Below are 16214 nucleotides of genomic sequence, written 5' to 3' on the forward strand. Positions count from 1 at the left end.
TAGGAATTGTTGAAGAGCCTTTGAAGCATTTGCTAACTGAATCATGAATTATAGTGTATGTTAAAAATGATTATGTGTAAAAATAAGGCACATACAGGGTTGAAAGTGACTTTGAAATTCTCCTTATTCATGTACATATGTGAACCTGAAGGACGTGTATCCAGTTTTATATATATATTTTTAATAAAATTTTTGTTTTAGGATTGTTTCAGGTTTGTGGAATAATTGCAAAGCTAGTACAGACAGTATTTTCCACATCCCTCAGACCCGTTTTCCCCTATTATTAACATCTTGCATTAGTATGGTATTTTTGTCACAAGTTATGAATCAATATTGGTATTTATTAACCAAAGGGCATACTTTATTCAGATTCTCTTGGTTTTTACCTGTTGTTCTTTTTTTTTCTCCCCTCTGTTCCAAGAACTCATCCAGGAAGGTAGTTTGCATTCTCTTAGTGAGTAATTATGTGGATTATCCTCTCATATCCTTATCTGCCATCTATATGTTCTCACCAGTGAGGTGTCTTCGATTTCCTGCCCATTTTACCATTTGACGTTTCTCTCATTCTTGCATTCTATTCTGGTACAATCTACTCCATCAGATTTATGTTTTGTAAATATTTCTCCAAGATATGGCCTGCTTTCTCATGTAATACTATCTTTCAAAGGGAGGTTTTCAATTTTGATAAAATATAATCCATTGATATTTCCTTTCATGAATCATACTTTTGGTGCTGCATCCAAAAACTTATCACCAAATCAAAGGTCACCTAGATTTTCTCCTATGTTTTCTTCCAGAAGTTTCACAACCTTGGATTTAACATTTAGGTTTATGATCCACTGTGAGGCAATTTTTGATAAAGGTATGTAGTCTGTATCTAGGTTCAATTGTATGTATGACTGTCCTATGTTCCAGCACCATTTATTGAAAAGACTGTCTTTTCTCCATTAAATTGTACCCTTGTCCAAGATCAGTTGACAATATTTGTGTAGGTCTATTTCTGGAGTCTGTATTCTATTCTACTGATCTTTAAATATTTCAGGTCACAGTCTTCTTTCCATGAATTCTGGTGGAAAGTCTACTATAATTCTTGTTATATTCCTCTAGATAAGATGTCTTTTCCTCTGGCTTCTCTCGATATATTTTTTTCCTTTTTCCATTTATTGCAGTATGAATATGATATGCCAAGGTAGGTTTTTTGGTTTTGTTTTAATCTATGTTTTAAGTTCTATCATAAATCTTGACAATTTTACTTTAAATATTTCTCCTGCTTTGTTCTGTCTTTTATCTCTATCAGAGATACTCCAACTAGGTATTTGGTATACTTTTTGAAGCTGTCCCACAGTTCTTGGATGTTTTGTTTGTTTCATTTATGTTTTCCTTTGCATTTTGGTTTCTGTTGAGCTATCCTTAAGCTCACTGATTCTTTACTTGGCATGCTGGTCTCCTAATGAGTCCATTGCAAGCATGCTTCATTTTTACTATGTTTTTAATACTAACATTTCTTTTGAATTCTTCCTTAGTGTTTCCATCTCTCTACTTACATAAACCACCTGTTCTTGAATGCTGTTTATTTTTTCCATTAGAGCTCTCAACATATTAAACATAATTATTTAAAAATTTTGATAATTCCAACATCTGCATCAGTTCTAAGTCTGGTTCTGATGATTGCTTCCTGTCTTCACACTGTGTTTTCTTCGTTATTTTTGTCATACCTTGTCTTTTTTTTTTTTTTTTTTTTTTGAAAGCCAGGGATATTTTGCATTGGATAGTAGCAACTGAAGTAAACAGGCCTTCATTGCAAGGATTTATGGACATATGGCTAGGAATTTGACTGTGCTTAATGACTGTTGTAGTTATAGGTATCACAGGCTTTAAGGGTCTCTCTTGCCTTTATTTTTCCTTCCTTCTAGACTTTGAGCTTTTCTAATACTTCTCCACAGAGGAAGTCGGTGCCTTGCAGCTCTTTCAGCCGTAATCCACTATTATTATACTGGAGCCCTGTTGGTAGGGTAGGAGGATGTTGGGGGAGGGAGAGCATTCTATTGCCTTCCAATTGAATATCCATGTTCTGGTGGGCCTTTGTCTGGTGGCTATGACCATCAAACGTGTGCCTCTATTTATCTCGCTCCCCCACTTCCCCTCTGGTATCCTTTCTGACTGCAGACTTACCATTCTTTTTCCTTGAAGCCCTGACTCCTACTGAATATGGTTTCTTCTCCTTAGTAAAGCAGAAACGCTATAGGGAACAGGAGTCAAATGATTGGTTGGCCCTAAATGGAATAGGGTTCTGGCAAGTCTTTCTCTTTCTCCCTGGTGCCTTTGTCTATTTTTGTTATTGAGAAAGCTTTGGGAAATTTCACAATGATTCTCCTTCCCCTCCCTGTCTCAGAGCCATGAGTGTTATCTCTCATAGATCTTCACTATGAGAACCTGGTAGGCTTCCTGCAAGTAGAGTCCATAAAAGTATGAAGGCTTCCCTGAGATTGTAGTCCCCAGTAGTTTCTTATTCTCATACAATACAAATTCAGTTTGTAAAAATTAATCTTTTAAGTGTTCCTACCAGTTTACAGCTACACATAAACACATCTTGTTTGCTTTATCTCAGGATGTTCCTGTGTTCTTGATTTCAGGGTAATATTTTGCCCTGCAACCCTCAGTGCTCTAAAAAGGCCAAGAAAAGTCATTAATTTACACATTGGCCAGATTTTTTTTTTTTTCTTTTTGGCTGGATGAGGTGATGTGTTCTAAGCTCTTTGCATATTGGAGCTGAAACCAAAAGTCTACATCTGTTAATTTTAGTTTTCTTTTTTCTTAAGGTTTTATTTATTTATTCATGGGAGGCACAGAGAGAGAAGCAGAGGGAGAAACAGCTCCCTGTGGGGAGCCTGTTACGGGATTCAATCCCAGGACCCTGGGATCATGAACTGAGCCAAAAGCAGGCACTCAGCCACTGAGCATTCCAGATGCCCCTAGTTTTAGTTTTCTTCTAAATGTAATGCATAGCGTCGTGAAACATGCCAGATTTACACCATCATTATTTCTACTGTTGTAATTTTTTATCATATTTCTCCTTGCTCTCATTGGAAACAAAATATTCAATCATCAGAAACTTCATAAAGCTCAGTTCCTCCATTTTGGAAATCTCTTCATTTACTGGATTTTAATCAAAAGCTAAATAAATTCTAGGCAACTGAAAGAAATAAAGTGGAATAAATTTGTTGCATTGGAAGAGTTCAAGGTCTAGTGGTATACACAGACAAGTACTAGGACACATAAATGGACAGAGTGCTAAGAGCACAAAAAAGCAGTTAAAGCAAACACCAGGTTGAGGAAGGTTCTGGGACAAGTTGATGGAATCAAGAGTAGTGTTGAAGTAGGTGGAGAGAGAGGAGGGAGAGAGGAACATTGCAGCCACAGGGACACCCTGTGAAAGCATGAAGGATCCATGAGAAAGTGTGTGAATCTGCTGTGGGGAGGTGGGCTCTCCTAAGGCATTTGATTTTATCCTGAAATCTATGTAGGAGCTATTGAAGGGTAGTAAGCTATCATATGTTTGGATTTGCCTTCTGTACTGAGGACTCCCACAGTGATGGGGGGATGAGGTGGAATGTCTGAGACAACAGAGAAGCTGGGTGAGGGCTAAGGCATCTGTGGAGGTGAGAATTAGGAGGGTCTGAATTAAGGCAGTGCGAAGGGGGTGAGCTAAGGGACAAATACATATCCTATCAAGGTGCACATATTGTATATGTTTATGGTATACTGGGAGACTGTAAGAGTTAATAAAAATCCAAATGAGTTCCAGGTTTCTGTGATTTTGGTAATGGGAGGAGGTTAGTGCCAACCACTGAAATGGGATTGAAGGTATAGGAAGAACAGGTGATGTTTGTAGAGAGAGGGGGAAGGACAATAATGATTTTTTCCCCTCTATATTTCAAAAAGAAGTATTTCTTTCTTAAGTATTCTAAAGACCCACTTTATGGAGAAGGAGAGGTAATAAAAGAGGTTGCCACAACAAATCAGATTGTATAATTTTCTACTCTTGAATAGAAATTGGAAACCGTTATCATAGCTACATTTCAAAATCAAATGCAGTCTCCTAATTCAGACCATGCGCCTTCATCAAGAGGTCATGTTCTACTCTGCTCTGGTGACTCCAGAAAGACATTCTGTTTTTTGTTCTCCCATACAGCTAATTATTGGGTAGGAAGACCTGGTTAAAAGGATAAGAAAACAGGTGGTGGAAACATAGCTATAGGTTAAACACTTTATTTAATCACTTCCTGACTAAATGAGGGATAATCTTTCCAAATTAGGTAAGGAGATTTTTTTTTTTTTTAAGATTTTACTTATTTATTCATGAGAGAGACACACAGAAAGAGGCAGAGACAGGCAGAAGGAGAAGCAGGCTCCCTATGGGGAGCCTGATGTAAGACTCAATCCCAGGACCCCAGGAACAGGACCTAAACCAAAGACAGACACTCAACCACTGAGCCACGTAAGGAGATTTCTAACTTCTGCAAAAATTCCATCATACTTGTAACTACACAAGTAGTTGTTCAGATTCATGGAAAATTCAACTAACGTTTTAGAGGAGCATCTAACCTAAGGCCCGAATATTATTTCTTTAGGCTAAAAAGTATAATTTAGTAGGTACTTCATAGTTATAGGTATGTTTCCTATGACTAGGTATCCTGATAATCATTGTTGTAATTTCCTATAATATTGTTCATATGTTCATATATCATTTGAAGTTTCTTCTTTGTTTTATAATTATATTGCAGACTGTTTTTGTTTTTATTTTTAGACCTTGAGCCCCCACCCCAGGAGTAGAAGTGAGTAACATAATAGTTGCTCAGTTAAAAATAATCTTTCAACAAACATTTACTGTTTAGGAAATACAATATTATCACTGCCTTTACAGAAGTGGTGTGTTACAGAGTAGATAAATTTAGACTGTGACTTCTGAATAATCGTGACCATCTTTTGAAATAGGTCATATTAAGTAAAGAATTAAACCAGATTCTTCTTTGAAATTGAGAGAGAAAATTATTTTATTATGATCCATCAGAAAAAGCAAGCATTTTTGCTTTAAAAATAAAGACATACTTTGTTGACAGAACTCAAATGGAAGTATATAATAAGTCACTAAAAATAATAGACCAAACTTTTAAAAAACTTGAGTGATTGATGTTGAAGCACACAAAATCTAGTCAAAAGGGAAGTCCCAGAAATCTTTAGAATCATATAATAACACATACACAGTTTCAGTTAGGGACATCCTTACACTTAAAGTTCTAGTGTTTATACCATAATGAGAACTCCTACGTATAATTATTACTTAATATTTGTGGAAGATAATGAACTCTCTTTCACATTAAGCTATGTTCCTCTTTAAATATTGGATCTGTGAGGTTTTACTGATATGCATGTTAGGCTATGCACTAGTAGGTTCACCTCTGCTCTGTTCAAATCACAGAATGAATGGAAACCATAAACTGAGCATATACTGTATCAGTTAAAGATTTACCAAATGAGTTCCCGTGGTTTCCCTCTCTCCCAAAATGCATTCCCTTATTTTGGAAAAGATCTCTGAAGCGGAATGCATCCTGGCCTTTAGGCCTGAGGGTACATTATTTCAAGCATATCAGGCTGCCTGGTCTAGTGCCTTTTACATGGGAAACATCTAAAGACCCTGTTCCCTCACAAAGATTTTAGTAAAAATCCAAATGAAATTGATTCCTCCTTCGGCTTTGTTTTGATTTGGGAGATAGGAGTTCTGACTTATTTATTCTCTTACATTGTTTTAGCTCACTTGGCTAAACACAAGGAAGAAGTCACCACAAATTGTTTGTTTACATAAATTGACACTGTCTTTTTAAAATCATGTGCTGGGTTTCCTTTTTATTAAAAAAAATGTTATTGCAAATCCGTTAGTAGGTACTATTTAAGATCTATTTTAAGATGTGAGGTCTATTAATTACTGAAATTCATGTAATATCAAAATAATGGTCTCTTGCAAATGTTTAAACTGTCATAAGTTCACAGGGCTAACTTAAATGAGTCTAAGTAGAGTGCTCCATTAATCAGATGAATGCCATATGTCAACTTCTAATGAATTTTTTTAAAAATCCCACACTTTCTTGATTTTCTCCCTTTAATTTGTAAATAGAGTTGCGTATCATACCTTGAACTTCAAAGGTAGATCTGTTGGTTTATCAATTCAAGTGTTATATCAGATTGTAGAGGTGATTTCCCTCCTTTGGGAATGTCATTTGGTGATTTTCTAATTAATGCACTACCATGAGCGAAGGCGACAGATTAACTATAGCATGAGCAGGAACATGCTAATTCTTCACCGAAACTCTCAACAGTTGAGTCACATGCAGTTCCAATTATTTTGCATGTTTGGCAATCTTTCTTCCCCGGTGGAACAATAAACATTAACTCATTACTGTGAAAGAAGCTTATGAAAACATGGTTGACATAAATTACTCTCTATTAAAAATTTTTTATTACAATACCAGTTTTCCTTTTTGCAACGTGATAGAGTTGCATTTTATTTTTAAAAGGACATGATCAAACATTCTCCACAAATATTCCAAATTTGCTGTGGGCCACTAAAATGTCAGATCTCTGATAGTTTTATTAATTCATTCATTTTCAAGATGATATACAAAACAGAGAGGAGAGTGGGATATATTATAATCTGAAATTTAGAACTTGAACAGAGACTTCTTAAGGGTACTAAGGGGGTGACTTTAAAAAATCACAATGCCTTTGTGTCTCAAATTTGTTTTCCAATGCCAAACATTCCTAGAAATACTTAAATTATAAACTCAATGTCCTTGTATTTACAACTATGGTAGTTTTAACATGGGTAGTTCATGCCACATTTTTCCCTTTTTTGGTTTTACTGAAAACACAGATAAGATCATTGGACATCTCTGCAGCCTTTTTAGAGGCAAAGCTGACGTCCGGGAAGGCTTTGGTGGGCGGCCTCCGCTGTCCAGGCCCCCTTGTGAAGGAACCTTCTGTCCTGCAGTGGGATCGCAGCTTCTTGGAAAGGGGAGCCATTTATCACAGTCCTAAATGAAAGCATTCTTTGAACACAAATGTCTTTTTCTCCCTTTGTCTAATTACTGAGAGGAAAAGTGAGAAGGAAATGTCAAAACAGAGAAACAGTGGTGTATAGAGAGAGCAGCCACTCTGGAGCTCAACCGGCTTTTGTGAGGGTCTGGGCGATTTGTCAAATGGTTGTGGCATAAGTCAAGCTCTGAGGTTGAAAGGTCTTGACCTAAGGAGTCCTGGAATCAGACAGTGTAAGCAAGGGGTCCGCTAGAATTTTCAGCTGTAGTGGAGATGAACAATAATGGGAGCTGGACATAACAAAACCTCATTTGCATAATTCAGGTAAGTAATTTTATTGAAACTGACAAGGATGTGACAGGCTAAGAAAGAGACGAGAACACACTCTTGCTGGGAACCACTAAAGCTCCTCAGTTAGGTATGTGAAAATAAATGACAGCTAATCTCTTCACTAAAAAATCTGTAAACAATGCTATTTTACCCAGGACTCACCCATGACCTTTTGTAGAGCTGGCTATAGATTCTTTAGTTTAGTCTTCCAGAATATAACAAATAGAATGGACCAAATTTAAATTATGTTTTAGCCTTTAACTCATAAAAATTACTCCCCTGAATAGGAGATCCTTCCAAGGCAGGTCTACATGAAGAGAGAGTAGCAACTTTTGTAAGTGGATGGTTATCAAAGATTTGAGATCCATACTATAAAAAACCTTATTTTTGCTTAAAACAGTTTTTTTTGGGGGAGAAATTTTAACTCGGGTAGCTTGTACTACGAATCTAAAAAAGTGGAATGCCTTTAACACTTGAGCTTGCTGATATATGTTCAAGAGATTATATTAATCTTTACCAGCTGATCTTTTCAGCTGTTTTTGTCTTTCTGCTTCACAAGGTGTGGATTTCAAGACATGAATTTAGTATTGATACATAATTTTAAAAACTGGAATATTTAATGCCTAACTAATAAATGCTGTTTTTGAATTTTGATAAAATCTTATGACATCAGCAAAATCTACAAATTAGATTTTATGTGGCCTGGATATACCTATCCATAAAAAAAAAAAAAAAAGCAGTAGAAATGGTAAGGTTATCAGTAAAAGGATTTCCTTATTTTAGATAAGAGAAACGAAATTCTTAAAAGCACTCTCTCTGTCCTATATTTGGCTTTGCTTTTATGTGTGGATCACCAGGAGATAGCTACATATCTTTTGTAAATCCAGGCTGCTCACCAGTCATTGGTGACTTTTATAGGCAAGGGCAGTAATGGATGGAAATAGTAATCAGGGTAGAGGAGAATGCTACTCAAACCTAGTTTGCCAGAGGAGAACCATGTCTGCTGTGCCCTTCAAAGATGAAAAAAATATGAAACCTACTTAGTCAGATACGAGTAGCAAAATCTCTAAGATTTTCTGGGTAGCAAATACACAAATACTCTTTCTGCAGTATATGGAACACATATATAGTTTGACCAAAATGTGGATCATTCCATCGAATGGGAAGCAGTTGAGAGTTCTGGCTAGATCAAATGTGGATCTCAGTATTATAAGCAGTCTAATGCATAATTCATGAGGCTTAATGAATATTCCAATTCATGACAGCCAACTGGCTCCATAGGTCACACCTCCTAGTCTCATATAAATAAAGAATGAGATACTGGAAAGCATACCAGCTGAACCAAACTGAGTGCCAAAAACATGCATATTAATGAGGCACTATAATAGATACTTGACTCTTTGGAAGTGCCTATATTGGTTTCCAGCTACAGAGGGAAAGAAAGTTCACAATGTACCTTTAAACACACCATACTGTGTACCATAAAATGCAGCTCTTTCTATGAAATATGGAATGAAATTACACTGATGTGATTTCAGATTCAGTCATTAACTCCATAACATCCTCTGACACTTCCATCAACACTGAAACATTCTGGAAAGATCCCTACCCCCTGCTCCCATGTTCCTTTGCAAGACTCAACTTGGTAACTAGGGAGAGGAAGTCCTTCAACAGTGCTGTTCTTTTATGTGTTCTGTTTAGTCCTTGGATCAGGATGAATGGTAGCTCAGATGAATGCATTTGTGCCATTTTTCTTGGCCCCAGACTATGTTTCCTCACTACCATGACATCTGAACAGAAGGAGAAAACATCTCCCTTTTGTAGCAGGCTAATTTAATTTGTACCTTCCACCTAGGGGTAAATATGTTTGTCTGTCTGTCTGAACTTTTTGCCTACTTTCTTTTCTCACGGGAAACCCTACTGAGTCGAAAGCAGGAAATTGCTTAGTGCTTTAACTTTATTTTAAAGTAATTTAATTTTAAGTCTTCTCACACCCACCCTAAAGTGAAGCAACTGTTGGAACCCCCTCGGGATACCCTTAATGACTTCTGCATGTCTCCCGTGTCACAGATGTCAAAGGCTTGTTGTTTCGGAGGTATTTTATCTTTCGGAATAGATGGTTTAAAAGAGATTGCTTTGGGTTTTACCCACAGAAGATGTGCATTTGTTTTAAAAGAATGAAGAAAAAAATCTTGCGGCTTTTACATTGACTCACATCCTTCCAAATCCATATTACAAGTTATTGATTTTTACTTGATCTTAAGTTGATCTTGGGCATTATTTGTGGCTTGACCTGTTTGATGTAGAATTTGTCAAAGATTTCAAGTAGACTACCAAAAAACACAAAATAGCAGTAATTCATTACTCAAGAACTATGAAATGTCTAAGCATTTGATCTGAATATTGTTACTGTTTCTCAGGGCCTCTTGAATGAGCCTCTCAAATGAAAGTTATGGCAAAGAGCAAATAGTGTATTTATTAATAAAACCTTTTGAATAGAGGAGAATTTCTTGCTTACATGAAATGTACTTCTCAAAACACAATTTAGTTTCTTTTAATTGTAATAGTTTTCAAATGAACTATAGGAAAAATATTGCTGTTTTCTTTTGTTTATGAGAACACATTCTCATACTTTTATCTCTAAATACCACTTTTAATAGAGATATAACCACAATTAATAATTTCACATTATAAGAAATAAGATATTTTTGACATTTCATTATAAGCAGGGCTTGTTTAAAAGAGAAAAATAGTGCTCGCTTCGGCAGCACATATACTAAAAGAGAAAAATAACTTTGTTAAAATTATGTTATTAATTCCTATTAAGTGTAAAAGACCATTCTGAAATATATTATTAGCTTATAATACAGGAACCTTTAACTACTCATGGCCAGACCACTCTTAGTTTTTGGTACCATACCATGATAAGTTATATTTTCATGCATATAATTTAGAAAGAGTGTCAATAATAGTAATAATGTTAATGACAAAATTCTATTAGTTGAGCTTGAATTCTTAACTGTATAAGTTAGTTGACAAGATAATTCAATGCATTAAAAGGATTTTATGTAATTGAATGAATACTTTTGAAAATTTCTTATATTAAAATATTTAAATATCTTCACATGAAGCTGCATATTTAAAAACACATGGACATATATGGCTTTTTCTGAAGAATTCTCAACTGTAAGAGTATTACAGTTGGGTATAAGAATTTTTCAGTGCCTCCAGAAAGTCTGAGTTTTGCACTTCAGATCTATGTTTCTTCAAAATATGTCAAAACATTTTCAATTCTAAAATTTTCATTGGACAACTTTATTTCTAAAGCATTACTTCTGATAGGGAAGCCAAATATAATTAGTATGATTTATATTAACAGAAATTTGAGAATTTGATTCATTGCTAGAGAAGTTTTTCATCTTTTTGGGGACTCTAAACTGGCACAAATTGCTGCAGAAGAAGAGAGGTGTCTCTGGTACAATAATGTGGCATTTCCAACTGAATCCAAAATTGTGCATGAAGGCTAGCCACTAGTACATTAGAATCTGAACCTGGAATTGGCAAGGCATATCTGTAAATGGCCAGGAATAAATAATTTAGGCTTTGGAAGTTACATATGGCCTCTGTCACATATTTCTCGTTGTTTTGTTTTTTGTACAGCCCTTTAAAATTTTGAAAACCATCCTTAGACTGAGGGCCATGCAAAAACAGGCCACAGGCCACAGGCTGGACTTGGATCAATGACCCTAGTTTGTTGACTCCTAATCTAAAGTTTTAAAACCTGGTCTAATGTTGCAAAACATCTTCTTATCCTCAGACATATCGTTACACAGATGATCATTTCAAGTGCACGATTTCTTTTTTATTTTATACTCTACTATAATTTGTGGAAGAATATCTTATCTATAAGGCTTTATATATTTATTCTATTTGGAGGACTTAAAATTTTTAACTTCTAGTACTTAAAACAGTCCAACAACCGCTATCATATTTCTTACCTATACATGATATTCTTTTATCAGCTGAAATTGTTGTAGTGGTGGCAATGGGGGGTCTGGACAACTTTCAACAAAGCCTTAGCTTTTCTACATTGCTGCAAAGTGAATGATTCTATGTAAACATTTCTCCAATTAACTTTAAGAGAAAATACTACAAGGTACCAATACTATATGCATTTCACTTGTGGAATTTTTCTTTAACACACATTTTAAGCCAAAGTCTTTTAATTTGAAATAACACAAGATGTCAAAGAATTCAGGATATTTTTTCCAGCAATTATTTCAAGTATATCAGTAAAATATAGTTTCTCTAATCTTTAAACTAATATGATGTGGATTCCCTCTGACATACCCAAAATAGTAGGTCTACAAAGGCAAAGCTCTCCTCTTTGTAAAAATGCTTTTCTTTAAATTAAAGTATCTGGATGAAGTGGGGATTATCTTTAAAATATCAAAATGCATTTTCCAGCCTGCCTTCCCCACCTTCATCATTAACACAGTGCATACTTAATGACTGTGTTTTGGGGCCAAATTTTCTTTAATCCTACCACAGTTTATTTCCACATTGCCTGTCTCTCCCAGGTTCTACACTCATCCCATTCCCATGATTCTCTTTCACAGTGCCTGGGGATGGGACTGCTCACCAAACAAATGCAGAATGTGAAATAGATTCACCGGGTGATGAGGGGGAAGATATTTTTGCCTTTAGGCAGGTTGTTATTTTAAATGCAGCGCTAAAGGTATTATTTCATTTTACAGTGGTACTTAGGCCCTAACATTTTGTCTTAATACAAAAGAGATCATGGTCTAATGGCCACAGGGTTGATTCCTACCAACAGGAGAAATGCAAAGGCTACTCAGACCCTGCTGGAGGCAGTAGGGAATAAGAAAGGGGATGATCTGAGGGGGAGTCTTTACCTTAGAAGTATAAGAACCATTTAGCATCAGGCAAAGAACTATAAGGATGAATATTTAGTTGGTGGCTTATCCACAACCTTTGCTTTTTTCAACAAAGGTTATTTTGTGCCTACCATACATATGCCAGGGGTGGCTTTTTGGCTCCAGGGATATAACATGAAAAAGATCGTCTTTGCCCTTAAGTATCTCTGAATCCTTTCTTCCATCTTGATTGGCTTTTTTTCCACACTTTTTCAAATCATATCTCTATAGTCATCACAAAGGCCCCCAGATCCTAAAATATGTAAAATTTACTTCAAGTCCTGTAAATGTCATGGTCGTTCAGATTCAGTACTTATTGTCATCATCAGTGAATTTGGCTGTTTCTCCCACTAACTAGAATAGGAGTTTAGAAATCCCCTGATCTTCATTAAAAAATGTATGCATAGGTCCACAGGTGCACTATTCTGTCAAAGGACCCCTAGCTTTTCCTGTGTCTCAGAATCCCATAAGCCAGAAGAGATTAAGAAACAGTGAAATAGACTCTCATTACTTAAAGGCTTTACTTCTTTGCCACGAGAAATATGGTAGTATTGTGAAAATAACATTATCGCACCTAATAAAACTAAAACTTATTCCTGAATATCATCTCATACCTGATCCATTTTCAATTCCCAGATATACTCCAAATATGCTTTGCACCATGCACCCTGTCCTTCAGTACCTTTTTGATGATGCTCTCGCTTGCTGAATGGTTACCAGCAGGCATTTCCCACGCTGGTGGGAATACTCTGTTCCCTTGGTTCCTTGTGTGAAAGAGTTGTTTTGAAGTTGATGAAATGAACTTTTAATAGCAGGATCAAATAGCCTTTTTTTTTTTTTTTGTCAGATAAGGCAATGAATTCATCTGTGACAGAAGTAGAGGCACTGGACAATACAGAGATTTATAGAGATTTGGAAATACAGTGCCACCTATCCTGTACTCAAATATATTATTCCTGTAACATGATTGTCCAAAGTGGCTGAGGACAGAGTTCGAGGACTTCTTTGAGATTAAAAAAAACAGGATGTATGACTGTCTTTTTTTTTTTTTGCTTCCTTTTTAATAATTATTTGATATTTGACAATATGGGTTTAAACTTGCTTTCACTATAGCATTCCACTTTATTGAAAGGCTCAGAAGAAAAAAAAACACTTGATTTATTCATCCCATCTCTTCTTTTAGTATACATAATAAATACATGATTATATCAATACCGACACCCATACACATGACACAAAATAAACAAGTGCATATAAAATTACTTACAGATTTGTTAATTTTCACTGCCAACCAGTACCAGAATATTTTTGGTACCGCCAGACTAATCCAGCCTCTACAAACAGTGTGGAGAGATTGATAGATTTTTAGATATTGGCATATGCACATTTATAGCTATTGACAAAGCTTAACTCTTTTCAAGAACATTCCAACTAATATTGGCATTCTGTTTTATCCGTTGACACTCAACATGATGTACTGTGGAAGACTTTAAGACTTTCAGTGTTTGACTAAGCTTTACAGTCATTAATGTTTAATCACTTACAATTCAGTAAGCATTGTACTTTCATTTTTTATGTGGCTTGTTTATCTATGTAAAGTAAATCAACAGAGCCTTCCTGATAGGCTCCCAGTACGTTTATAATCAGTCCCTTTAGTGATCAGTGATGAATACGGACACAACTATTTGGAATTACTTCCTTGTTTTATATAGATTCTGAATTCAATATCCCTTTCACAACAATTATGATAAAAGTGAATTCTAGCCAAACTCTCCAAATCCATGAACATCTTGGTGGCAGGAGAGCAAAGATAATATTATCTTTTACCCCCCTAATGTACTGTTTAAAATGTGTTGTATGTTCACGCACTATTTCTGTACTATAAAAAAATGGTTACATTAAACAATATTTTGGACAAAAGAGACTTTTAGCCATCGAGAGAGTCAAAATTTCATAGTATTCATCCTTAAGGGCAAGTACAACTCACTCCCTGCAATGGTTACCCCGAGGAAACAATGACGGAACCTTGAACCATAGTTCTGCACATGCCACTGCGATGAATGCACACTATTGTGTCATCATCATCAGGACACTAGTGAGAGACAAAATGCACTTGGCCAAGGCCAGGGGAAATGGAGACACAAAGAACCCAATTCAAGCAAAGCATAGTGGGTAGAGGGCACATTTGTCGAATTTTAACAGACTCCTGGCATTTGTATTTACTCTTTGTTTACATTTGGGCTTTTGCAGAAATGCTGAAGTGATTTTGCAAGTCCTCACTGTATATCGAGAAACTGAAAATGTAGATAGATAAAAGCACAATTTGTTACTTAAGAAAATGTATTAATGTTCCCAGAAATATTTTTTAAAACTGGTTTCAAAGAAACTAAGAAACAATTGGAGACTATTCATATAACAAATAAAAATGTCATTTTCTTTTTACAGTTCTCCAAATGGAAAAATACAGTTCTGTTTTTCCCTTTCGTGAAACTGGCCCAAAGTGTGAACAAACAAGCCACGACCAGGCTGACAGGTACTCAGTTATCCTTTACTGCCGTTAGAGTGCCACCATCGTGTCCAATATCACATTCTCCATTCATCTGTCTATATTTGCAAGAGAAGAGATTCTCATGTGTAGCTCTTTTTTTAAAAAAAAAGTTTGAATGCATTGTTTATTCTGTACTGTCTATTTTGAATACATCTTCATCTTTTATTGGCATATAATTCATGGTCACTGAAGATGGCAAGAAGATAGGTCAGTAATGCAAAAAATCAGAAAATTAGATCCATTGTAACCTTCGAGAGAATTAGGTAAAAGGCTGAGCCAGAGTGTCTGTGTGCTGACTGAAAGGGTGGCCGTAACTGAAATGCCCAGAAGGGAATGGCATAGCTGGCTTCCTGCTGCCCCCACCGGGTTAGGCTGGGGAGCAAAGTTGCCTGGAGTTGTCCTACTGCGTTCACTTCAGCTTCAGTGCATAGAGCTGCCTGGGAAGTCAGCTGCCAGGGTCAGACATAGGGCCCATTCTTGGAGGCCATTCTCTGGATTCCCAGGCTGATTTTGCAAGGGCCTTTACACGTGGCAATGCCTTACCTCATGTGCTTGCTGCTTTTGCAGACGTGGGTTTCCGAGGCGCATCTATGACTCCTGTTGTGTGCCAGTATGGATTAATTTTTCTGTCTGATTCCTCTGGATCAGTGCATCTCAGACTTGTGTGCATCAGCAAGTCCTGGGAGTTTGTTAGCAATGCAGATTCCTAGGTTCAGATGGGTGTGGTTAGGACGTAGGTTATCACTGGGCCTCATTTTGAGAAATCACTATCCTATCCATGGTGGTAAATAGAAATTTCTTTTAGATTTCTCTTTTCAGTTCATTTGTGAAAAGTCGTATCACTTATCTGGAACACTGGAAAGCATCCCAGATAATAATTAAATCTTTTCTAATATAGACTAAAACACCGATGGAAGTCACATTAAAATAATTTTGTTCTGCATAATGATGAAGCAGTGGAGCATTCCCTCATTATACAGGGAACAGATTCGGTAAGTCACACATGTGGGAGAGGTCTGAAACTCTAAGGAAGTACATTATATGTCACCAGATCATGGCTCTTTGACTAGTCACTTATTAGTGCTGAGGAGGAGTGAATTTTTTTTTCTCTTATTTGTTTGTTCATCTTGCTAGGCTAATACAGTGTCATGGTTGGTTTAATTTTTATTTCTTTTATTACTAAAGAAATTACATACTTCTTTTGCTAATTGGTCATTTGTATTCCTGCTTCTTTAGATTGTAGTATGTATCATTTGCCCAATTTTTCTCTTTCCCATGGAGGCATTAGAGTTGACTATTGGTCTGAAAGA

The 16214-nt window shown here is 36.1% G+C and overlaps 1 long non-coding RNA gene across 1 annotated transcript in view; it reads left to right on the plus strand.

Moving 5' to 3' along the window:
* Positions 1-16214, plus strand: part of LOC144293663 (uncharacterized) — a 652264-nt gene that overhangs the window by 515556 nt on the left and 120494 nt on the right. The window contains exons 13-14 of the long non-coding RNA XR_013360887.1: positions 14802-14889; positions 15803-15896. This is a non-coding gene — a long non-coding RNA (uncharacterized LOC144293663). The remainder of the gene's footprint in view (positions 1-14801; positions 14890-15802; positions 15897-16214) is intronic.

Source organism: Canis aureus, chromosome 2 (genome assembly GCF_053574225.1).
Source record: "Canis aureus isolate CA01 chromosome 2, VMU_Caureus_v.1.0, whole genome shotgun sequence".
Taxonomy (NCBI): Eukaryota; Metazoa; Chordata; class Mammalia; order Carnivora; family Canidae; genus Canis; species Canis aureus.